Below are 27,189 nucleotides of genomic sequence, written 5' to 3' on the forward strand. Positions count from 1 at the left end.
AGTGGTACGGTGTGCATGGTGAGTTCTGGATGTTAGCAGTGGGCTGACAAAAGAATGCGGGGTGCTGAGTACAGGGTGCAAACTGAATGTAGGGTGCTGAGTACAGGCTACAGTCTGAGTTCATAGTACTGGGTGGTGCAGGCTGAATGCAGGGTGCTGGGTACCTGGTGTAGACTATGTGCAGAGTGCTGGGTCCCTGGTGCAGGGGATGTGCACGGTGCTGGGTACCTGGTGCAGGCTGAGTGCATGGTGCTGGGTACCTGGTACAGGCTGAGTGCAGGGTGCTGGGTACCTGGTGCAGGCTATGTGCACGGTGCTGGGTACCTGGTGCAGGCTGAGTGCAGGGTGCTGGGTACCTGGTGCAGACTGAGTGCAGGGTGCTGGGTACCTGGTGCAGGCTGAATGTAGGGTGCTGGATACCTGGTGCAGGCTGAGTGCAGGGTGCTGGGTACCTGGTACAGGCTGAGTGCAGGGTGCTGGGTACCTGTTGCAGGGTGCTAGTTACCTGGTGCAGGCAGGGTGCTAGGTACTTGGTGGAGGCTGAGTGCAGGGTGCTAGGTACTTGGTGGAGGCTGAGTGCAGGGTGCTGGGTACCTGGTGCAGGCTGAGTGCAGGTTGCTCAGTACCTGGTGCAGGCTGAGTGCAGGTTGCTGAGTACCTGGTGCAGGGTACTAGGTACCTGGTGCAGGCTGAGTGCAGGGTGCTAGGTACCTGGTGCAGGCTGAGTGCAGGGTGCTAAGTACTTGGTGCAGGCTGAGTGCAGGATGCTATTTACCTGGTGCAGGCTGAGTGCTGAGTACCTGGTGCAGGCTGAGTGCAGGGTGCTGGTTACCTGGTGCAGGCTGAGTGCTGGTTGCTCAGTACCTACTGCAGGCTGAGTGCAGGATGCTAGGTACCTGGTGCAGGCTGAGTGCTGAGTACCTGGTGCAGGCTGAGTGCTGGGTACCTGGTGCAGGCTGAGTGCAAGTTGCTCAGTACCTAGTGCAGGCTGAGTGCAGGTTGCTGAGTACCTGGTGCAGGCTGAGTGCAGGATGCTAGGTATCTGGTGCAGGCTGAGTGCTAGGTACCTGGTGCAGACTGAATGCAGGGTGCTGAGTACCTTGTGCAGGCTGAGTGCATGGTGCTAGGTACCTGGTGCAGGCTGAGTGCAGGGTGCTAAGTACCTGGTACAGACTGAATGCAGGTTGCTGAGTACCTTGTGCAGGCTGAGTGCAGGGTGCTAGGTACCTGGTGCAGGCTGAGTGCAGGGTGCTGAGTACCTGGTGCAGGCTGAGTGCAGGGTGCTAGGTACCTGGTGCAGGCTGAGTGCAGGATGCTAGGTACCTTGTGCAGGCTGAGTGCAGGGTGCTGGGGACCCGGTGTTGGGTGCCGAGTACCTGGTGCAGGATGAGTGCAGGTTGCTGGGTACAAGCTGAGGCAGCTTTCGTGCACACTGGGAGTGAGATGTGACGTGGGGAACAAAGAGAAGTGGAATGAAGGAGAGAGGCTGGCAGATGTGATGACACGCACTGAAGGTGTGCACACTCCCTGACTGTACACTGTACACTGACTGCACACACACAGAGCCAGCTCGGTGAGTACTGCATTGTCTCTTCATTGTCTATTATTGTCCCTGGGTAGTGACATCGAACCTCCAGGGACCCCAAACCTGCCCCCCGCCTGCTGAAGCCTCCAAAACTTCCTGCTCCAACTTTCTCTCTAGATTCCAGCTTTTCGTTACTGGATGCAGAACTTTTCTCTGTGGAGCCGCAGAGCTGGCACTCTGTGCAGAGAGGAAGGCTTCTATGTGAGAAAGTTGAGAACACTTGTGCCAGTTCCTAGTCTTATGCCTATATGGTGTATAATGTTTATATGACGTGTATACTATGTGTATATGACGTGTATGCTATGTCTATGACGTGTGTACTATGTGCATATAACGTGTATACTATGTGTATATGACGTGTATACTATGTATATATACTTTGTGTATATGACGTGTATTCTATGTGTATATGAGATGTATACTATGTGTATATGATGTGTATACTATGTGTATATGACGTGTATACTATGTGTATATGAGGTGTATACTATGTGCATATAACGTGTATACTATGTGTATATGACGTGTATACTATGTATATATACTATGTGTATATGAGGTGTATACTATGTGTGTATGACGTGTATACTATGTGTATATGACGTGTATACTATGTGTATATGACGTGTATACTATGTGTATATGACGTGTATATTATGTGTATATGACGTGTATACTATGTGTATATGACGTGTATACTATGTCTATGACGTGTGTACTATGTGCATATAACGTGTATACTATGTGTATATGACGTGTATACTATGTGTATATGAGGTGTATACCATGTGTATATGAGGTGTATACTATGTGTATATGAGGTGTATACTATTTGTATTAGAGGTGTATACTATGTGTATATGACGTGTATACTATGTGTATATAAGGTGTATACTATGTGTATATGAGGTGTATACTATGTGTATATGAGGTGTATACCATGTGTATATGAGGTGTATACTATGTGTATATGAGGTGTATGCCATGTGTATATGAGGTGCATACTATGTGTATATGAGGTGTATACTATGTGTATATGAGGTGTATACTATGTGTATATAAGGTGTATACTATGTGTATATGAGGTGTATACTATCTGTATATGAGGTGTATACTATGTGTATATGAGGTGTATACTATGTGTATATAAGGTGTATACTATGTGTATATGAGGTGTATACTATGTGTATATGAGGTGTATACTATGTGTATATGAGGTGTATACCATGTGTATATGAGGTGTATACTATGTGTATATAAGGTGTATACTATGTGTATATGAGGTGTATACTATGTGTATATGAGGTGTATACTATGTGTATATGAGGTGTATACTATGTGTATATGAGGTGTATACCATGTGTATATGAGGTGTATACCATGTGTATATGAGGTGCAATACTATGTGTATATGAGGTGCAATACTATGTGTATATGAGGTGTATACTATGTGTATATGAGGTGTATACCATGTGTATATGAGGTGTATACTATGTGTATATAAGGTGTATACTATGTGTATATGAGGTGTAATACTATGTGTATATGAGGTGTATACTATGTGTATATGAGGTGTATACTATGTGTATATGAGGTGTATACCATGTGTATATGAGGTGTATACCATGTGTATATGAGGTGTATACCATGTGTATATGAAGTGTATACTATGTGTATATAAGGTGTATACTATGTGTATATGAGGTGTATACTATGTGTATATGAGGTGTATGCTATGTGTATATGAGGTGTATACTATGTGTATATAAGGTGTATACTATGTGTATATAAGGTGTATACTATGTGTATATGAGGTGTATACTATGTGTATATGAGGTGTATGCTATGTGTATATGAGGTGTATACTATGTGTATATAAGGTGTATACTATGTGTATATGAGGTGTATACTATGTGTATATGAGGTGTATACTATGTGTATATGAGGTGTATGCCATGTGTATATGAGGTGTATACCATGTGTATATGAGGTGTATACTATGTGTATATAAGGTGTATACTATGTGTATATGAGGTGTATACTATGTGTATATGAGGTGTATACTATGTGTATATGAGGTGTATACTATGTGTATATGAGGTGTATGCTATGTGTATATGAGGTGTATACTATGTGTATATAAGGTGTATACTATGTGTATATGAGGTGTATACTATGTGTATATGAGGTGTATACCATGTGTATATGAGGTGTATACCATGTGTATATGAGGTGCATACCATGTGTATATGAGGTGTATACTATGTGTATATAAGGTGTATACTATGTGTATATGAGGTGTATACCATGTGTATATGAGGTGTATACCATGTGTATATGAGGTGTATACTATGTGTATATGAGGTGTATACTATGTGTATATGAGGTGTATACTATGTGTATATGAGGTGTATACTATGTGTATATGAGGTGTATACCATGTGTATATGAGGTGTATACCATGTGTATAGGGCCTACAGTGTGTGCTGCGGTCACTTCTGCCATTATGGACACCTATACATTATACCCCATAGGTCGGATCAGCTCTATGCTGCCCCTGGTATCTGTCTCCTGTCCCTATATAATAGCAGACGCTACATTATAGGGGTTATAACACAGGAGCAGATACAAGGATGTAATGATGGGCTCTTTCTAAAACACTATATAACGCTCTATTTTTTAAGACTCCTTTACGACAACCCCTGTATACCAGGCCCCTGAAGAATACCCTCTGTATTATACCCCATGTATCCAACCCCCTGTATACAACTCTGTATGAGCCGCCTGGTGTTATGCCCCCTATTCACACTGCATACAGCCGCTACTCTACCACCTGATGGTACCGCGATGGGCTGAGGATCGTGAAACGTGTAGAACGCGTGAACTGCGCGTATATATCCACACAGAAGGATGTATATAGATAGATGCATCACTGCTCTAAATGTATATACACAGACATATATACTGTAGATATCTGATAGACCGCGGTGCAGGGAGCCGAGCAATGAGCGAGCAATGAGCCCGGCGCCATCAGACTCCGGGGCACCGAGCTCCGCATTCTCCCGGGGCTGCTGGATATTCACGGCCAGTTCTGCCACTTATCTGCTTGCTGCTAAATGAATGAAGGTGAAAGATTCAGCAGGAATTCCCTTATTTTCTTTGGGGATATTTCAGCTCCGATTTTTTGCTGCGACTTTGTATCAATACAGTGATATGCTTGTGTGTAATATACTGTATATAGTGCTTTAATATAGTGTGTTATATACTGTATATAATGTGTAATATAATGTATATAGTGTGTTATATACCGTACATAATGTGTAATATAATGTATATAGTGTGTAATATAGTGTGTTATATACCGTATATAGTGCGTAATATAATGTATATAGTGTGTTATATACTGTATATAGTGCGTAATATAATGTACATCGTGTGTTATATACTGTATACAGTGCATAATATACTGTATATAGTGCGTAATATAATGTATAGAGTGTGTTATATACTGTATATAGTGCGTAATATAATGTATATAGTGTGTTATATACTGTATATAATGTACATAGTGTTTGATATACTGTATAAAGTGTGCAATATACTATATATACGGCATATAGTATGTAATATAATGCATATAGTGTGCAATATACTGTATATAGTGTGTAATATACTGTACATACTGTGTGTATGGTTATGTATAAAGTGTATACCGAAATGATAGTGTTGTGCATTTGGTGATAAGGTTGTCTATACTAGGGTTAGGGTAAACAATACAATGTTATGTACAAAGACATAGAGTGAATAATAATACTATATACAGTGTATAACATTCAATGTAAAAAACTGTACACAGTAGTATTATATTAGCATACCATCATACATACATACATAGTATTGAGAGTAATATTCTACATATATGGATACAGTGTATACAGGGTGTAATATTCTGTATATATGGATACAGTGTGTAATATTCTGCATATATAGATACAGTGTGTAATATTCTGCATATATGGATACAGTGTATACAGGGTGTAATATTCTGCATATATGGATACAGGTGTGTACAGGGTGTAATATTCTGCATATATGGATACAGTGTATACAGGGTGTAATATTCTGCATACATGGATACAGGGTGTAATATTCTGCATATATGGATACAGGTGTGTACACGGTGTAATATTCTGTATATATGGATACAGTGTGTACAGGGTGTAATATTCTGCATATATGAATACAGTGTGTACAGGGTGCAATATTCTGCATATATGGATACAGTGTATACAGGGTGTAATATTCTGCATATATGGATACAGTGTATACAGGGTGTAATATTATGCATATGTGGATACAGTGTATACAGGGTGTAATATTCTGCATACATGAATACAGGGTGTAATATTCTGCATATATGGATATAGTGTGAAGAGGGTGTAATACTCTACATGTATGGATACAGGTGTGTACACGGTGTAATATTCTGTATATATGGATACAGTGTGTACAGGGTGTAATATTCTGCATATATGGATACAGTGTGTACAGGGTGCAATATTCTGCATATATGGATACAGTGTATACAGGGTGTAATATTCTGTATATATGGATACAGTGTATACAGGGTGTAATATTCTGCATATATGGATACAGTGTGTACAGGGTGCAATATTCTGCATATATGGATACAGTGTATACAGGGTGTAATATTCTGCATATATGGATACAGTATGTACAGGGTGTAATATTCTGCATATATGGATACAGTATGTACAGGGTGTAATATTCTGCATATATGGATACTGTGTGTACAGGGTGTAATATTCTGCATAAATGGATACAGTGTGTACAGGGTGTAATATTCTGCATATACAGTACAGACCAAAAATTTGGACACACCTTCTCATTTAAAGATTTTTCTGTATTTTCATGACTATGAAGATTGTACATTCACACTGAAGGCATCAAAACTATGAATTACCACATGTGGAATTATATACTTAACAAAAAAGTGTGAAACAACTGAAAATATGTCTTATATTCTAGGTTCTTCACAGTAGCCACCTTCTGCTTTGATGACTGCTTTGCACACTCTTGGCATTCTCTTGATGAGCTTCAAGAGGTAGTCACCGGAAATGGTCTTCCTACAATCTTGAAGGAGTTCCCAGAGATGCTTAGCACTTGTTGGCCCTTTTGCCTTCACTCTGCGGTCCAGCTCACCCCAAACCATCTCGATTGGGTTCAGGTCTGGTGACTGTGGAGGCCAGGTCATCTGGCGTAGCCCCCATCACTCTCCTTCTTGGTCAAATAGCCCTTACACAGCCTGGAGGTGTTTGGGGTCATTGTCCTGTTGAAAAATAAATGATGGTCCAACTAAACGCAAACCGGATGGAATAGCATGCCGCTGCAAGATGCTGTGGTAGCCATGCTGGTTCAGTATGCCTTCAAATTTGAATAAATCCCCAACAGTGTCACCAGCCAAGCCCCCCCCCACACCATCACACCTCCTCCTCCATGCTTCACGGTGGGAACCAGGCATGTAGAGTCCATCCGTTCACCTTTTCTGCGTCGCACAAAGACACGGTGGTGGGAACCAAAGATCTCAAATTTGGACTCATCAGACCAAAGCACAGATTTCCACTGGTCTAATGTCCATTCCTTGTGTTCTTTAGCCCAAACAGGTCTCTTCTGCTTGTTGCCTGTCCTTAGCAGTGGTTTCCTAGCAGCTATTTTACCACGAAGGCCGGCTGCACAAAGTCTCCTCTTAACAGTTGTTGTAGAGATGTGTCTGCTGCTAGAACTCTGTGTGGCATTGACCTGGTCTCTAATCTGAGCTGCTGTTAATCTACGATTTCTGAGGCTGGTGACTCGGATAAACTTATCCTCAGAAGCAGAGGTGACTCTTGGTCTTCCTTTCCTGGGGCGGTCCTCATGTGAGCCAGTTTCTTTGTAGCGCTTGATGGTTTTTGCAACTGTACTTGGGGACACATTCAAAGTTTGCCCAATTTTTCGGACTGACTGACCTTCATTTCTTAAAGTAATGATGGCCACTCGTTTTTCTTTACTTACATGCTTTTTTCTTGCCATAATACAAATTCTAACAGTCTATTCAGTAGGACTATCAGCTGTGTATCCACCTGACTTCTGCACAACACAACTGATGGTCCCAACCCCATTTATAAGGCAAGAAATCCCACTTATTAAACCTGACAGGGCACACCTGTGAAGTGAAGACCATTTCCGGTGACTACCTCTTGAAGCTCATCAAGAGAATGCCAAGAGTGTGCAAAGCAGTCATCAAAGCAAAAGGTGGCTACTGTGAAGACCCTAGAATATAAGACATATTTTCAGTTGTTTTACACTTTTTTGTTAAGTATATAATTCCACATGTGGTAATTCATAGTTTTGATGCCTTCAGTGTGAATGTACAATTTTTATAGCCATGAAAATATAGAAAAATCTTTAAATGAGAAGGTGAGTCCAAACTTTTGGTCTGTACTGTATGGATACAATGTATACAGGGTGTAATATTCTGCATACATGGATACAGGGTGTACAGGGTGTAATATTCTGCATATATGGATACAGTGTGTACAGGGTGTAATATTCTGCATACATGGATACAGGTGTGTACAGGGTGTAATATTCTGCATATATGGATACAGTGTGTACAGGGTGTAATACTCTGCATATATGGATACAGTGTGTAATATTCTGCATGTATGGATACAGTGTGTACAGGGTGTAATATTCTGCATACAGTTATATGAAAAAGTTTTGGCACCCCTATTAATCTTAAGGTTTTATAAAAATTGGTGTTTTTGCAACAGCTATTTCAGTTTGATATATGTAATAACTGTTGGACACAGTAATGTTTCTGCCTTGAAATGAGGTTTATTGTACTAACAGAACATGTGCAATCTGCATTCAAACAAAATTTGACAGGTGCATAAGTATGGGCACCCTTATCATTTTCTTGTTTTAAATACTCCTATCTACTTTTTTCTGACTTACTAAAGCACTTTTTTTGGTTTTGTAACCTCATTGAGCTTTGAACTTCATAGCCAGGTGTATGCAGTCATGAGAAAAGCTACTTAAAGTGGCCACTTGCAAGTTGTTCTCCTGTTTGAATCTCCTCTGAAGAGTGGCATCATGGGCTCCTCAAAACAACTGTCAAATGATCTGAAAACAAAGATTATTCAACATAGTTGTTCAGGGGAAGGATACAAAAAGCTGTCTCAGAGATTTAACCTGTCAGTTTCCACTGTGAGGAACATAGTAAGGAAATGGAAGAACACAGGGACAGTTCTTGTTAAGGCCAGAAGTGGCTGGCCAAGAAAAACATCAGAAAGGCAGAGAAGAAGAATGGTGAGATCAGTCAAGGACAATCCTCAGACCATCTCCAGAGAGCTGCAGCATCAACTTGCTGCAGATGGTGTCACTGTGCATCGGTCAACTATACAACGCACTTTGCACAAGGAGAAGCTGTATGGGAGAGTGATGCGAAAGAAGCCGTTTCTGGAAGCACGCCACAAACAGAGTCGGCTGAGGTATGCAAAAGCACATTTGGAGAAGCCAATTTCTTTTTGGAAGAAGGTCCTGTGGACTGATGAAACCAAGATTGAGTTGTTTGGTCATACAAAAAGGCGTTATGCATGGCGGCAAAAAGACACAGCATTCCAAGAAAAACACTTGCTACCCACAGTAAAATTTGGTGGAGGTTCCATCATGCTTTGGGGCTGTGTGGCCAATGCCGGCATCGGGAATCTTGTTAAATTGAGGGACGCATGGATTCCACTCAGTATCAGCAGATTCTTGACAATAATGTTCAAGAATCAGTGACAAAGTTGAAGTTACGCAGGGGATGGATCTTTCAGCAAGACAATGATCCAAAACACCGCTCCAAATCTACTCAGGCATTCATGCAGAGGAACAATTACAATGTTCTGGAATGGCCATCCCAGTCCCCAGACCTGAATATCATTGAACATCTGTGGGATCATTTGAAGAGGGCTGTCCATGCTCGGCGACCATCAAACTTAACTGAACTGGAATTGTTTTGTAAAGAGGAATGGTCAAAAATACCTTCATCCAGGATCCAGGAACTCATTAAAAGCTACAGGAAGCGACTAGAGGCTGTTATTTTTGCAAAAGGAGGATCTACTAAATATTAATGTCACTTTTCTGGTGAGGTGCCCATGCTTATGCACCTGTCAAATTTTGTCTGAATGCAGATTGTACATTTTCTGTTAGTACAATAAACCTCATTTCAAGGCAGAAACATTACTGTGTCCAACAGTTATTACATAGATCAAACTGAAATAGCTGCTGCAAAAACACCAATTTTTATAAAAAATTAAGCTTAAGATTAATAGGGGTGCCCAAACTTTTTCATATAACTGTATATGGATATAGTGTGTAGAGGGTGTAATTTCTGCATATATGGATACAGTGTGTAATATTCTGCATGTATGGATACAGTGTGTATATGGTGTAATTTTCTGCATATATGGATACAGGTGTGTACAGGGTGTACTATTCTGCATATATGAATACAGGTGTGTGCAGGGTGCAATATTCTGCATATATGGATACAGTGTGTAGAGGGTGTAATATTCTGCATATATGGATACAGTGTGTAGAGGGTGTAATATTCTGCATATATGGATACAGTGTGTAGAGGGTGTAATATTCTGCATATATGTATACAGTGTGTAGAGGGTGTAATATTCTGCATATATGGATACAGTGTGTACAGAATGTAATATTCTGCATATATGGATACAGTGTGTACAGGGAGTAATATTCTGCATATATGGATATAGTGTGTACTTGATGTAATACTCTGCATATATGGATACAGTGTGTAATATTCTGCATGTATGGATACAGTGTGTATAGGGTGTAATATTCTGCATATATGGATACAGGTGTGTACAGGGTGTAATATTCTGCATATATGGATACAGTCTGTACAGGGTGTAATATTCTGGATATATGGATACAGTGTGTAGAGGGTGTAATATTCTGCATATATTGATACAGTGTGTAGAGGGTGTAATATTCTGCATATATGGATACAGTGTGTACAGGGAGTAATATTCTGCATATATGGATACAGGGTGTACAGGGTGTAATATTCTGCATATATGGATACAGTGTGTAATATTCTGCATAAATGGATACAGTGTGTACAGGGAGTAATATTCTGCATATATGGATACAGTGTTTACATAGTGTAATATTCTGCATATATGGATACAGTGTGTACAGGGTGTAATGTTCCGCATATATGGATACAGTGTGTACAGGGTGTAATATTCTGCACATATGGATACAGTGTATACAGAGTGTAATATTCTGCATATATGGATACAGTGTGTACAGGGTGTAATATTCTGCATATATGGATACAGTGTATACAGAGTGTAATATTCTGCATATATGGATACAGTGTGTACAGGGTGTAATATTCAGCATATATGGATACAGTGTGTACAGGGTGTAATGTTCTGCATATATGGATACAGTGTATACAGAGTGTAATATTCTGCATATATGGATACAGTGTGTACAGGGTGTAATATTCTGCATATATGGATACAGTGTATACAGAGTGTAATATTCTGCATATATGGATACAGTGTGTACAGGGTGTAATATTCTGCATATATGGATACAGTGTGTACAGGGTGTAATGTTCTGCATATATGGATACAGTGTATACAGAGTGTAATATTCTGCATATATGGATACAGTGTGTACAGGGTGTAATATTCTGCACATATGGATACAGTGTATACAGAGTGTAATATTCTGCATATATGGATACAGTGTGTACAGGGTGTAATGTTCTGCATATATGGATACAGTGTGTACAGGGTGTAATATTCTGCATATATGGATACAGTGCACACAGTGTGTAATATTCTGCATATATGCATACAGTGTGTACAGGGTGTAATGTTCTGCATATATGGATACAGTGTATACAGAGTGTAATATTCTGCATATATGGATACAGTGTGTACAGGGTGTAATGTTCTGCATATATGGATACAGTATATACACAGTGTAATATTCTGCATATATGTGTTAGAACCTTGCTCTTAGGTTTTTTCTATTGCTGGTCACATGACCTTGTTGGCCTATTTAGTACTGCTCCGCCCTTCTGGCTTTGCTGGACTTCATTGTATTACTACTCTTTAGCTAGCCGGTGCTCAGTATCTTACTCTGCTAGTTTGCTTGGTCTTCGGACCTCTGTGTTCTATATTTATTGTTTGTTCGTCTGTCTGCTACTATTTCTGTTAGGAGGTGTCCATTTTGCTCCCAGTCCCTAGTACTTGTAGGGATTCCTTCCCCACATCTATAGGTCTCCGTACAGACTAGCTGAGGACTTTAGCAGGTCTGATCGCAGGATCAGGTCCCCTGTTACATCGTAGGGATCAAGCTGAGTTCTATCGTAGGGACAGATCTCCTCTCTTTCCTTAGCTCTGGTAGCAGAACATAACAGTAAGTCCAGCCAGCAAATTCTCTAAGGAAAGATTTTTCTGTTCCATCATGGTGTCGGTTCTGGATTTGGCTAAACGCCTGCAGGGACTCTCTCTGGAGGTGGCCGAGCTCCGTCAGCACGTGAGTAACTGTTCTGGAGCACATTTCTTGGAGCCTAAGGTACGTTTGCCTGATTTATTTTTTGGTGAACATCAAGAATTTTTTTCATTTAAAAATGCTTGCTTATTGTATTTTCGTTTGAGACCCAGGTCCTCTGGGGATGAATCCCAGCGCATAGGGTTCATAATGTCACTTTTGCGCAAAGAGCCTCAGGAGTGGGCCTTTTCTTTGCAACCTAGTGATACATGCTTTAGATCAGTGGATAGTTTTTTTTCTGCTTTGGGGCTATTATATGATGATCCTGACCGTGTCTCATCTGCTGAGACTGAGTTGAGACGTTTGAGACAGGGATCAGGTAATGTGGAAAAATATTGTACTCATTTCCGTCGGTGGTCTACTCAAATAGGGTGGAACGATTCTGCTCTGAAGAGTCTGTTTCTTGCAGGGCTTAGTGAAAGGGTAAAAGACCTGCTAATTGCTTATCCCACACCTGAAGATTTGCAACAGGCTATGCAATTAGCTATACGGGTGGATAAGAGACTGGTGGGTCGCAGTTTATGGTGGCCTGGATGGCAGAAGGAAGTCATTAAGTGGGTGCGTCAATGTACTATATGTGCTAGATCTAAGTCCTCACATACTCCTGCTGCGGGGTTGCTTTGCCCTCTGGAGGTTCCCAGTGCTCCTTGGACACATTTGGCTATGGACTTTATAACTGACCTTCCCCCCTCTGAGGGTTTTACTGTCATCTGGGTGGTCGTGGACCGTTTTAGCAAGATGTGTCACTTGGTTCCCTTCGTCAAACTGCCCTGCGCTAAGACTCTCGCTAAGGCCTTTGTCAAGGAAATTGTCAGACTTCATGGCGTTCCTACTGACATTGTTTCTGATAGGGGACCTCAGTTCGTGGCTCGTTTTTGGCGCGCCTTTTGTGACAGGTTGGGAGTTCATTTGTCGTTCTCATCCGGATATCATCCTGAATCTAATGGCCAGACAGAAAGGAAAAACCAGGATGTTGAGCAGTTCTTGCGTTGTTTTGTGGCAGACAATCAAGAGGGGTGGTCTGAGTTTCTGCCACTTGCTGAATTTGCTCTGAACAATCATACATCTTCTTCTGCTGGTTGTTCGCCTTTTTTTTGTTGTTCTGGGAGACATCCGTCGTTTGGGTCGTTCTCCAAGTTGGGATCTGCCGTGCCTGAGGAGGAGAATTTTTCCGGCGATTTGGAGAGAGTTTGGACGGATGTGCGTGGTAATCTTCAGGAGGCTAACAGAAAATCTAAAGACTACTTTGATAGGAAATGACAGGAGGTTTTGTTCGCTGTTGGTGACATGGTTTGGTTGTCCTCTAGGAATCTGCGGTTGAGGATTCCTTCTAAGAAATTGGGTCCCAAGTTTGTAGGGCCCTTTATGGTGCTTCAGGTTGTCAACCAATCTGCTGTTAGGTTGGAGGTTCCTACCTCCTGGAGAATTAATCCCGTGTTTCATGTCTCTCTGTTGAAAAAAGCTGTTGTGTCGGATTGTGACGCCTCTGCCTCTGTTCCTCCGGTGGTGGAGGACGGGGAATATGAAATTTCTCGCATCCTTAATTCTAGACGGTATAGAGGTAGTTTGCAGTATCTCGTGGCCTGGAAAGGTTTCGGTCCCGAGGATAACTCATGGGTGAGGTCGGATGATGTTTCCGCGTCCAGACTTATCAGAGCGTTTCACAGGAGATTTCCTGATAAGCCTGGTCCTAGGGGATCCGTAGGATCCTCTTAGAAGGGGGGGTACTGTTAGAACCTTGCTCTTAGGTTTTTTCTATTGCTGGTCACATGACCTTGTTGGCCTATTTAGTCCTGCTCCGCCCTTCTGGCTTTGCTGGACTTCATTGTATTACTACTCTTTAGCTAGCCGGTGCTCAGTATCTTACTCTGTTAGTTTGCTTGGTCTTCGGACCTCTGTGTTCTATATTTATTGTTTGTTCGTCTGTCTGCTACTATTTCTGTTAGGAGGTGTCCATTTTGCTCCCAGTCCCTAGTACTTGTAGGGATTCCTTCCCCACATCTATAGGTCTCCGTACAGACTAGCTGAGGACTTTAGCAGGTCTGATCACAGGATCAGGTCCCCTGTTACATCGTAGGGATCAAGCTGAGTTCTATTGTAGGGACAGATCTCCTCTCTTTCCTTAGCTCTGGTAGCAGAACATAACAATATGGATACAGTGTATACAGAGTGTAATATTCTGCATATATGGATACAGTGTGTACAGGGTGTAATGTTCTGCATATATGGATACAGTGTATACAGAGTGTAATATTCTGCATATATGGATACAGTGTGTACAGGGTGTAATGTTCTGCATATATGGATACAGTGTGTAATATTCTGCATATATGGATACAGTGTGTACAGGGTGTAATATTCTGCATATATAGATACAGTGTGTACAGGGTGTAATATTCTGCATATATGGATACAGTGTGTACAGGGTGTAATATTCTGCATATATAGATACAGTGTGTATAGGGTGTAATATTCTGCATATATGGATACAGTGTGTACAGGGTGTAATATTCTGCATATATGGATACAGTGTATACAGGGTATAATATTCTGCATATATGGATACAGTGTGTACAGGGTGTAATGTTCTGCATATATGGATACAGTGTATACAGAGTGTAATATTCTGCATATATGGATACAGTATATACAGAGTGTAATATTCTGCATATATGGATACAGTGTGTACAGGGTGTAATATTCTGCACATATGGATACAGTGTGTACAGGGTGTAATATTCTGCATATATGGATACAGTGCACACAGTGTGTAATATTCTGCATATATGGATACAGTGTGTACATAGTGTAATACTCTGCATTATAGATACAGTGTATACAGGGTGTAATATTCTGCACATACGGATACAGTCTGTACAGGGTGTAATATTCTGCATATATGGATACAGGTGTTTACAGGGTGTAATATTCTGCATATATGGATACAGATGTGTACAGGGTGTAATACTCTGCATATATGGATACAGGTGTGTACAGGGTGTAATATTCTGCATATATGGATACAGGGTGTAATATTCTGCATATATGGATACAGTCTGTACAGGGTGTAATATTCTGCATATATGGATACAGTATATACAGTGTGTAATATTCTGCACATATGGATACAGTGTATACAGGGTGTAATATTCTGCATATATGGATACAGAGTGTACAGTGTGAAATATTCTGCATATATGAATACAGTATGTACAGGGTGTAATATTCTGCATATATGGATACAGTGTGTACAGGGAGCAATATTCTGCATATAAGGATACAGGGTGTAATATTCTGCATATATGGATACAGTGTGTACAGGGTATAATATTCTGCATATATGGATACAGTGTGTACATGGTGTAACATTCTGCATATATGGATACAGTGTGTACAGGGTGTAATATTCTGCATATATGTATACAGGTGTGTACAGGGTGTAATATTCTGCAAATATGGATACAGTGTGTACAGGGTGTAATATTCTGCATATATGGATACAGTTGTGTACAGGGTGTAATATTCTGCATATATGGATACAGTTGTGTATAGGGTGTAATATTCTGCAAATATGGATACAGTGTGTACAGGGTGTAATATTCTGCATATATGGATACAGTGTGTACAGGGTATAAAATTCTGCATATATGGATACAGTGTGTACATGGTGTAATATTCTGCATATATGGATACAGTGTGTACAGGGTGTAATATTCTGCTCATATGGATACTGTCTGTACAGGGTGTAATATTCTGCATATATGAATACAGTGTGCAGAGGGTGTAATATTCTGCATATATGGATACAGTGTGTAATATTCTGTATATAGGGATACAGTGTATACAGGGTGTAATATTCTGCATATATGGATACAGTGTATACGGGCTGTAATATTCTGCATATATGGGTACAGTGTATACAGGGTGTAATGTTCTGCATATATCGATACAATGTGTAATATTCTGCCTATATGGATACAGTGTTTACAGGGTGTAATATTCTGCATATATTGATACAGGTGTGTACAGGGTGTAATATTCTGCATATATGGATACAGTGTGTAATATTCTGCATAAATGGATACAGCGTGTAATATTCTGTATATAGGGATACAGTGTATACAGGGTGTAATATTCTGCATATATGGATACAGGTGTGTACAGGGTGTAATATTCTGTATATATGGATACAGATGTGTACAGGGTGTAATATTCTGCACATATGGATACAGGTGTGTACAGGGTGTAATATTCTGCATATATCGATACAATGTGTAATATTCTGCCTATATGGATACAGTGTTTACAGGGTGTAATATTCTGCATATATTGATACAGGTGTGTACAGGGTGTAATATTCTGCATATATGGATACAGATGTGTACAGGGTGTAATATTCTGCACATATGGATACAGGTGTGTACAGGGTGTAATGTTCTGCATATATCGATACAATGTGTAATATTCTGCCTATATGGATACAGTGTTTACAGGGTGTAATATTCTGCATATATTGATACAGGTGTGTACAGGGTGTAATATTCTGCATATATGGATACAGTGTGTAATATTCTGCATAAATGGATACAGCGTGTAATATTCTGTATATAGGGATACAGTGTATACAGGGTGTAATATTCTGCATATATGGATACAGGTGTGTACAGGGTGTAATATTCTGCATATATGGATACAGATGTGTACAGGGTGTAATATTCTGCACATATGGATACAGGTGTGTACAGGGTGTAATATTCTGCATATATGGATACAGTGTATACAGGGTGTAATATTCTGTATATATGGATACAGTGTATACAGGGTGTAATATTCTGCATATATGGATACAGTGTATACAGGGTGTAATATTCTGTATATATGGATACAGGTGTGTACAGGGTGTAATATTCTGCATATATGGATACAGTGTGTAGAGGGTGTAATATTCTGTATATATGGATACAGTGTGTACAGGGTGTAATATTCTGCATATATGGATACAGTGTGTACAGGGTGTAATATTCTGCATATATGGATACAGTGTATACAGGGTGTAATATTCTGCATATATGGATACAGTGTGTACAGGATGTAATATTCTGCATATATGGACACAGATGTGTACAGGGTGTAATATTCTGCATATATGGACACAGGTGTGTACAGGGAGTAATATTCAGCATATTTGGATACAGTGTATATAGAGTGTAATATTCTGCATATATGAATACAGTGTGTACTGGGTGTAATATTCTGCATTTATAGATACAGTTTGTACAGGGTATAATATTCTGCATATATGGATACAGGGTATAATATTCTGCATATATGGATACAGTGTGTACAGGGTGTAATATTCTGCATATATGGATACAGTGGGTACAGGGTGTAATATTCTGCATTTATAGATACAGTTTGTACAGGGTATAATATTCTGCATATATGGATACAGTGTGTACAGGGTGTAATATCCTGCATATATGGATACAGTGTGTACAGGGTGTAATATTCTGCATATATGGATACAGTGTGTACAGGGTGTAATATTCTGCATATATGGATACAGTGTGTACAGGGTGTAATATTCTGAATATATGGATACAGTGTGTAATATTCTGCATATATAAATACAGGTGTGTACAGGGTGTAATATTCTGCATATATGGATACAGTGTGTACAGGGTGTAACATTCTGCATATATGGATACAGTGTGTACAGAGTGTAACATTCTGCATATATGGATACAGTGTGTACAGGGTGTAATATTCTGCATATATGGATACAGTGTGTACAGGTTGTAATATTCTTCATATATGGATACAGGTGTGTACAGGGTGTAATATTCTGCATATATGGATACAGTTGTGTATAGGGTGTAATATTCTGCATATATGGATACAGTGTGTACAGGTTGTAATATTCTTCATATATGGATACAGGTGTGTACAGGGTGTAATATTCTGCATATATGGATATAGTTGTGTATAGGGTGTAATGTTCTGCATATATGGATACAGTGTGTAATATTCTGCATATATGGATACAGTGTGTACAGGGTGTAATATTCTGCATATATGGATACAGTTGTGTATAGGGTGTAATGTTCTGCATATATGGATACAGTGTGTAATATTCTGCATATATGGATACAGTGTGTACAGGGTGTAACATTCTGCATATATGGATACAGTGTGTACTTGGCGTAATATTCTGCATATAGGGATACAGGTGTGTACAGGGTGTAATATTCTGCATATATGGATACAGTGTGTAATATTCTGCATATATGGATACAGTGTGTACAGGGTGTATTATTCTGCATATATGGATACAGTGTGTACAGGGTGTAACATTCTGCATATATGGATACAGTGTGTACTTGGCGTAATATTCTGCATATATGGATACAGTGTGTACAGGGTGTAATATTCTGCATATATGGATACAGTGTATACAGGGTGTAATATTCTGCATATATTGATCCAGTGTGTACAGGGTGTAATATTCTGTATATATGGATACAGTGTGTACAGGGTGTAATATTCTGCATATATGGATCCAGTGTGTACAGGGTGTAATATTCTGCATATATGGATACAGTGTGTACAGGTTGTAATGTTCTGCATATATGGATACAGGTGTGCACACAGTGTAATATTCTGCATATATGGATACAGTGTATACAATGTATAATATACTGCATAAATGGATACAGTGTGTACAGGGTGTAATATTCTGCATAAATGGATACAGTGTGTAATATTGTGCATATATGGATACAGTGTATACAGGGTGTAATATTCTGCATATATGGATACAGTGTATACAGGGTGTAACTTTCTGCATATATGGATACAGTGTGTACAGGGTGTAATATTCTGCATATATGGGTACAGTGTGAACAGGGTGTAATATTCTGCCTATATGGATACAGTGTGTACAGGGTGTAATATTCAGCAAATATGGATACAGGGTGTAATATTCTGCATATATGAATACAGTGTATACAGGGTGTAATATTCTCCATATATGAATACAGTGGGCAGGGGGTGTAATATTCTGCATAAATGGATACAGTGTGTAATATTCTGTATATAGGGATACAGTGTATACAGGGTGTAATATTCTGCATATATGGATACAGTGTGTACAGGGTGTAATGTTCGGCATATATGGATACAGTGTATACAGGGTGTAATATTCCGCATATATGGATACAGGTGTGCACAGGGTGTAATATTCTGCATATATGGATATAGTGTATACAGGGTGTAATATTCTGCATATATGGATACAGGTGTGTACAGGGTGTAATATTCTGCATATATGGATACAGTGTATACAGGGTGTAATATTCCGCATATATTGATACAGTGTGTAATATTCTGCATATATGGATACAGTGTGTACAGGGTGTAATATTCTGCATATATGGATACAGTTGTGTATAGGGTGTAATGTTCTGCATATATGGATACAGTGTGTAATATTCTGCATATATGGATACAGTGTGTATAGGGTGTAACATTCTGCATATATGGATACAGTGTGTACTTGGCGTAATATTCTGCATATATGGATACAGGTGTGTACAGGTTGTAATATTCTGCATATATGGATACAGTGTGTAATATTCTGCATATATGGATACAGTGTGTACAGGGTGTATTATTCTGCATATATGGATACAGTGTGTACAGGGTGTAACATTCTGCATATATGGATACAGTGTGTACTTGGCGTAATATTCTGCATATATGGATACAGTGTGTACAGGGTGTAATATTCTGCATATATGGATACAGTGTGTACAGGGTGTAATATTCTGCATATATGGATACAGTGTGTACAGGGTGTAATGTTCTGCATATATGGATACAGGTGTGCACACGGTGTAATATTCTGCATATATGGATACAGTGTATACAATGTATAATATACAGTGTGTACAGGGTGTAATATTCTGCATGAATGGATACAGTGTGTAATATTGTGCATATATGGATACAGTGTATACAGGGTGTAATATTCTGCATATATGGATACAGTGTATACAGGGTGTAACTTTCTGCATATATGGATACAGGTGTGTACAGGGTGTAATGTTCTGCATATATGAATACAGTGTGTACAGGGTGTAATATTCTGCATATATGAATGCAGTGTGCAGAGGGTGTAATATTCTGCATAAATGGATACAGTGTATACAGGGTGTAATATTCTGCATATATGGATACAGTATGTACTGGGTGTAATATTCTGCATGCATGGATACAGGTGTGTACAGGGTGTAATGTTCTGCATATATGGATACAGTGTGTACAGGGTGTAATATTCTGCATATATGAATGCAGTGTGCAGAGGGTGTAATATTCTGCATAAATGGATACAGTGTGTAATATTCTGTATATATGGATACAGTGTATACAGGGTGTAATATTCTGCATATATAAATACAGTGTGTACATGGTGTAATATTCTGCATATATGGATACAGTGTGTACAGGGTGTAATATTCTGCATATATGAATGCAGTGTGCAGAGGGTGTAATATTCTGCATAAATGGATACAGTGTGTAATATTCTGTATATATGGATACAGTGTATACAGGGTGTAATATTCTGCATATATAAATACAGTGTGTACATGGTGTAATATTCTGCATATATGGATACAGTGTGTACAGGGTATAATGTTCGGCATATATGGATACAGATGTGTACAGGGTGTAATATTCTGCATATATGGATACAGGTGTGTACAGGGTGTAATATTCTGCATATATGGATACAGTGTATACAAGGTGTAATGTTCTGCATATATGGATACAATGTGTAATATTCTGCATATATGGATACAGGTGTGTACAGGGTGTAATATTCTGCATATATGAATACAGTGTGCAGAGGATGTAATATTCTGCATATATGATACAGTGTGTAATATTCTGCATAAATGGATACAGTGTGTAATATTCTGTATATAGTGATACAGTGTATACAGGGTGTAATATTCTGCATATATGGATACAGTATGTACTGGGTGTAATATTCTGCATGTATGGATACAGGTGTGTACAGGGTGTAATATTCTGCATAAATGGATACAGTGTATACAGGGTGTAATATTCTGCATATATGGATACAGGTGTGTACAGGGTGTAATATTCTGCATATATGGATACAGGTGTGTACAGGGTGTAATATTTTGCATATATGGATACAGGTGTGTACAGGGTGTAATATTCTGCATATATGGATACAGTGTATACAGGGTGTAATATTCTGCATGCATGGATACAGTGTGTACACCGTGTAATATTCTGCATATATGGATACAGATGTTTACAGGGTGTAATATTCTGCATATATGGATACAGGGTGTAATATTTTGCATATATGGATACAGGGTGTAATATTCTGCATATATGGATACAGGTGTGTACAGGGTGTAATATTCTGCATATATGGATACAGTGTATACACGGTGTAATATTCTGCATATATGGATACAAGGTGTACACGGTATATTATTCTGCATATATGGATACAGGGTGTAATATTCTGCATATATGGATACAGTGTATACAGGGTGTAATATTATGGATACAGTCTTTACATGGTGTAATATACTGCATATATGGATACAGTGTATATAGAGTGTAATATTCTGCATATATGGATACAGTGTGTACAGGGTGTAATATTCTGCATATATGGATACAGTATATACAGGGTGTAATATTCTGCATATATGGATACAGTGTGTACAGGGTGTAATATTCTGCATATATGGATACAGTGTATAAAGGGTGTAATATTCTGCATACAGTACAGACCAAAAGTTTGGACACACCTTCTCATTTAAAGATTTTTCTGTATTTTCATGACTATGAAAATTGTACATTCACACTGAAGGCATCAAAGCTATGAATTACCACATGTGGAATTATATACTTAACAAAAAAGTGTGAAACAACTGAAAATATGTCTTATATTCTTGGTTCTTCAAAGTAGCCACCTTTTGCTTTGATGACTGCTTTGCACACTCTTGGCATTCTCTTGATGAGCTTCAAGAGGTAGTCACCGGAAATGGTTTTCACTTCACAGGTGTGCCCTGTCAGATTTAATAAGTGGCATTTCTTGCCTTATAAATGGGGTTGGGACCATCAGTTGTGTTGGTGCAGAAGTCTGGTGGATACGCAGCTGATAGTCCTACTGAATTGACTGTTAGAATTTGTATTATGGCAAGAAAAAAGCATCTAAGTAAAGAAAAATGAGATGCCATCATTATTTTAAGAAATGAAGGTCAGTCAGTCCGAAAAATTGGGAAAACTTTGAAAGTGTCCCCAAGTGCAGTTGCAAAAACCATCAAGCGCTACAAAGAAACTGTCTCACATGAGGACCGCCCCAGGAAAGGAAGACCAAGAGTCACCTCTGCTTCCGAGGATAAGTTTATCCGAGTCACCAGCCTCAGAAATCGCAGGTTAACAGCAGCTCAGTTTAGAGACCAGGTCAATGCCACACAGAGTTCTAGCAGCAGACACATCTCTTCAAAAACTGTTAAGAGGAGACTTTGTGCAGCCGGCCTTCATGGTAAAATAGCTGCTAGGAAACCACTGCTAAGGACAGGCAACAAGCAGAAGAGACTTGTTTGGGCTAAAGAACACAAGGAATGGACATTAGACCAGTGGAAATCTGTGCTTTGGTCTGATGAGTCCAAACTTGAGATCTTTGGTTCCAACCACCGTGTCTTTGTGCGACGCAGAAAAGATGAACGGATGGACTCTACATGCCTGGTTCCCACCGTGAAGCATGGAGGAGGAGGTGTGATGGTGTGGGGGTGATTTTCTGGTGACACTTTTGGGGATTTATTCAAAATTGAAGGCATACTGAACCAGCATGGCTACCACAGCATCTTGCAGCGGCATGCTATTCCATCCGGTTTGCGTTTAGTTGGACCGTCATTTATTTTTTAACAGGACAATGACCCCAAACACACCTCCAGGCTGTGTAAGGGCTATTTGACCAAGAAGGAGAGTGATGGGGTGCTACGCCAGATGACCTGGCCGCCACAGTCACCAGACCTGAGCCCAATCGAGATGGTTTGGGGTGAGCTGGACCACAGAGTGAAGGCAAAAGGGCCAACAAGTGCTAAGCATCTCTGGGAACTCCTTCAAGATTGTTGGAAGACTATTTCCGGTGACTACCTCTTGAAGCTCATCAAGAGAATGCCAAGAGTGTGCAAAGCAGTTGTGGCACCCCAGGGGTCTGGTCTCCACAGTAATAGCAATGTTATGTCTGAGAGCAGGTGGAAGGTCTCTTGGTCAGGAATCCTATGCATGCCACACCTCCTGCCCAGTCCTGGGAGGGGAAGAACTTCCCCTATATAAAGCTGGGGCTGAGGCAGGGTTAGTGAGAAGAGTAGAGAGAAGAAGAGGAGCAGCATAGGAAAGAAAGATCAGGAGCTCAGTGGGAGCAGTGCTAAAAGGAATCAGGGGCTGGCAGCTGAAGAGCTCGCCCTGATTGAAGAGTTACCACCGGACCCGGAGTCCGAGGCTGTGGGGATTAACCCAAACCCAGCAGCAGAAACCGCCCGGCAGGGGATTTCAGGTCCTCTGGCCAAGAAACCCGAAGGCACGGTCACACGCGTGGGACCAGCACCGCCGTCGTGGAGCGGAAGCCACTAGAAGGCCCCGAGTCACCGGCCATACGGGTGAGCACCACACGGTACACTCAGGGACGTGGGCTACCTTTACCCGCCTCTAGCAAGGAAGCCAGAAGAGTACAATTAGTTGGGGAGGCCTACAACTCCGCCTGGCCAAGGGGGATCCCATCTGCTCAAGGACTGACCAGGCCCCGACCGCTAGCCAGTACTCCGGGAGGGTCTATCTTTGTCACCAGTAAAGACCCTGAACTACATCGTCTCTGAGTGGTTCCTGCTACCCCCATCATCCACGTCGGCTGCCCTGAGGCCATACCCCTCCCGTTGGGGGTTATACCATCCACGCTGCACCATCCTTCCACCGGCCTCAGCGGTCTGCCCTGCAGCGGCAGCTCCATAGCTGCATTCAACGGGTGGCGTAGTCGTCCTACATCTACTGCTAATATACCGCCACTCAGCTTGACTCCCTGGGCACGGACCGGGTCACCGCCACGAGACTACTACCCCTATCAGATCCGGCTCCGGGTAGGCTCCCGCGTGCGCAACGCTACTCAGCACAGGCCCAGGGGCGCGTCAGCTTTTGGCGTAGTCGGCAGGATTACGTGCCCGCAACCGCCGGGTACTGCGTGCCTGAAAAAGAGACTTTTAAACTAACCTGTGGTGAAGATTCCCGCCATCCGGCGCCATCTTCAGCCTTCTTCCCGCCATCCGCGAAGATTCCCGCCATCCGGCGCCATCTTCAGCCTTCTTCCCGCCATCCGTGAAGTTTTCCCGCCATCCGGCGCCATTTTCAGCCTTCTTCCCGCCTTCCGTGGAGTTTTTCCGCCGTTGGACGCCATCTTGAAGACGCCGCGCGGGAAGAAGAGGGGCGTGGACTCCAAAAGTGCGCGAGAACTGAAGCCCCGCCTCACGTCCAGACGTCGCGTAAGGTCCTGGAAGGAGCCCAGCAGACGCTGACGTCACAGGAGCGCGACGGAAGGTCCTCAACCCTGACGATCCACTGCGGAGCCGCGGCCTACGGAAGAGGATCATCGCAAGGTAGGCCACGGTCCACTAGGGGGGAGGAAGATGTCGGATACGGAGGAGAGCTTCACTGCCTCAACCCCCGCCAGCGCCAGCGCTGCTGCAGTCATGCCTTTTACCATGCCCTATATCCCGGGAGCAGCCTGGCTACCCCAATACTCAGGGGAGTCACATACCCTGAATGAATTTAGAGAAAAGCTGGATAGCCTCTTCCAGGTGTACCCCCTCACAGAAGAGCAAAAAGTGAGCATCCTGGTGGCCCAACTAACCGGGGCAGCCCAAAGGGAGGTAAAGTCCTGGCCACCTGGGAGGAGGACTGTCGCGGGGATACTAACCCGGCTGAGGGACACCTTTGATACCCGCACCTCAGCCGAGATTAAGCTTAAATTCTATGGGTGCAAGCAGCGAGCACATGAGAGTATAAGGGACTATGCACTAAACCTACAAGAGGCCCTGAGAGCCATTAAGCAGACCGACCCCGACAGCGTGGGAAACGAGGACAGGCTGTTGACCGAACAATTTATAGAGGGACTATATTGCAATGTCCACCGAACCCAGTTGTGGGCCATAGCCTTACAGGATCCTCATCTGGACTTTGCACAGTTCAAGGACAGAGCCATCCGGGTGCTTCGAGAACCGGCACCGGGTGGCGTTGTGACCCACAGGCGCCCAGCTATCACTTACCACCAGGAGGCGGCGCCCTTGTCGGCAGGGCCTGTGGGGGCTGATGCGCAGGCTTTGAACAATGACCCGGCTCCAGACCTGCACCATCAGGTCCAAGAGCTAGCTAAAAGCGTTGCTGCGCTAACCCGAACTGTGCAGTCTTTACAGGTTTCCACTCCAGGGAAGATCCAGCTGGCATCCGGACCGGAGGACATCCCGTGTCGTCGACCAAGGAGGACCCCACCGGCCAGAGGAAGACCCAGCGACCGATACAACGAGGACGGACAACCCATCTGCCGCCGCTGCAATCAACCCGGACATATGGCAAGGTACTGTCCTTTAAACTGGCACAACCTGGGGTAGAGGGCCAACCCCCAGGAAAAAGATCACCAGGCCCATCGAGCTGGCGCGACAAATATGTGGGAGGACGTCCAGTCTTGCCTGTGGTACTGGATGGCATTCCTATGAGTGCCCTACTGGACACCGGGTCACAGGTCACCACCATCCCGTACGTGCTCTTCAAGCAGTACTGGAATGACTCGGATATAACCCGCTACCCTGACGACGACTTGAGTATTATTGCCAGCAATGGTCAACCCGTGCCGCAGATCGGATTTAAAGAGATGACCATTAAAATCGGTAGAGTCGAACTGGCAGCACAGGGACTGATCATTGTGGACATTGACAAGCGTGAGAGTCACCCAAAGATAACTCTAGGAACTAATGTGATTGAAAATTGTCTTGCAGAGGTGATTTTCATTTTACAGCAGGTTGCCAAGAACGCCAGCTCCGGCCAGCAGCGAGTGCTCCAGAAAGAGATCCGGGCACTGATGCGACGGCAACAAGTGGAACTCTCCGGCGGTGAGATTGGTAGCGTAAGAATGTGTGACCCTTTCCCTATTGCCATACCCCCGAAAAGTGAAATGATGATTTGGTGCCGGGCAGCTATTGGTCTGAGAGGTAGAGATTACCAGGCCATGGTAGAGCCAGTCTACTCAGACAGTAGGCCCACCATTTTGACAGCCCGGGGGGTAGTTGATGTACACCATGGGAGGGTACCCGTTCGCATAATAAATATTGGGAAAAGGGAAGTATACCTGCCCCGGTATGCTACGCTAGCCAAATTATATACTATCAACCAAAATTCTATACAGTCTGTGGAACCCTTGCCTCCATCTCATCCGGAGGAAGGTAACGGCTCTGAGAAAATAATGGAGGATTGGTGTCAGCAACTACATTTGGGTACTGACTCCACTCCCTCCCACCAGAAACAGGGAGTCTACCGGGTGGTTCAAGAGTACGAGAGAGTGTTTAGTAAACACCCGTTAGACTTCGGGCGAGTCAGGGGGGTAGAACACCACATCCCCAAGGGAGACCATCCTCCCATAAAAGAGAGGTATCGGCCCGTACCCCCTGCACACTACCAACACGCCAAGGGGATGCTTAGAGACATGAAGGAGGCTGGGGTAATCAGGGATAGCTGTAGCCCCTGGGCAGCTCCACTAGTCTTGGTCAAAAAGAAAGACAACACCATGAGAATGTGTGTAGATTACCGGAAAATTAACCGTATCACACACAAAGATGCGTACCCCTTACCAAGAA

At 41.9% G+C, this 27,189-nt stretch overlaps 1 protein-coding gene across 1 annotated transcript in view; it reads left to right on the top strand.

Moving 5' to 3' along the window:
* The first annotated feature begins 1,527 nt into the window (after positions 1–1,527).
* The window catches only part of LOC141174230 (transcription factor Sox-6-like), a 454,128-nt gene continuing 428,466 nt past the window's right edge, over positions 1,528–27,189 (top strand). The window contains exon 1 of the mRNA XM_073659057.1: positions 1,528–1,573. The gene's annotated coding sequence lies outside the window, so the exon portion shown is untranslated. The remainder of the gene's footprint in view (positions 1,574–27,189) is intronic.

This window comes from Phyllobates terribilis, unplaced genomic scaffold (genome assembly GCF_046119375.1).
Source record: "Phyllobates terribilis strain yellow unplaced genomic scaffold, ASM4611937v1 Scaffold_13__5_contigs__length_258822181, whole genome shotgun sequence".
Lineage (NCBI taxonomy): Eukaryota > Metazoa > Chordata > Amphibia > Anura > Dendrobatidae > Phyllobates > Phyllobates terribilis.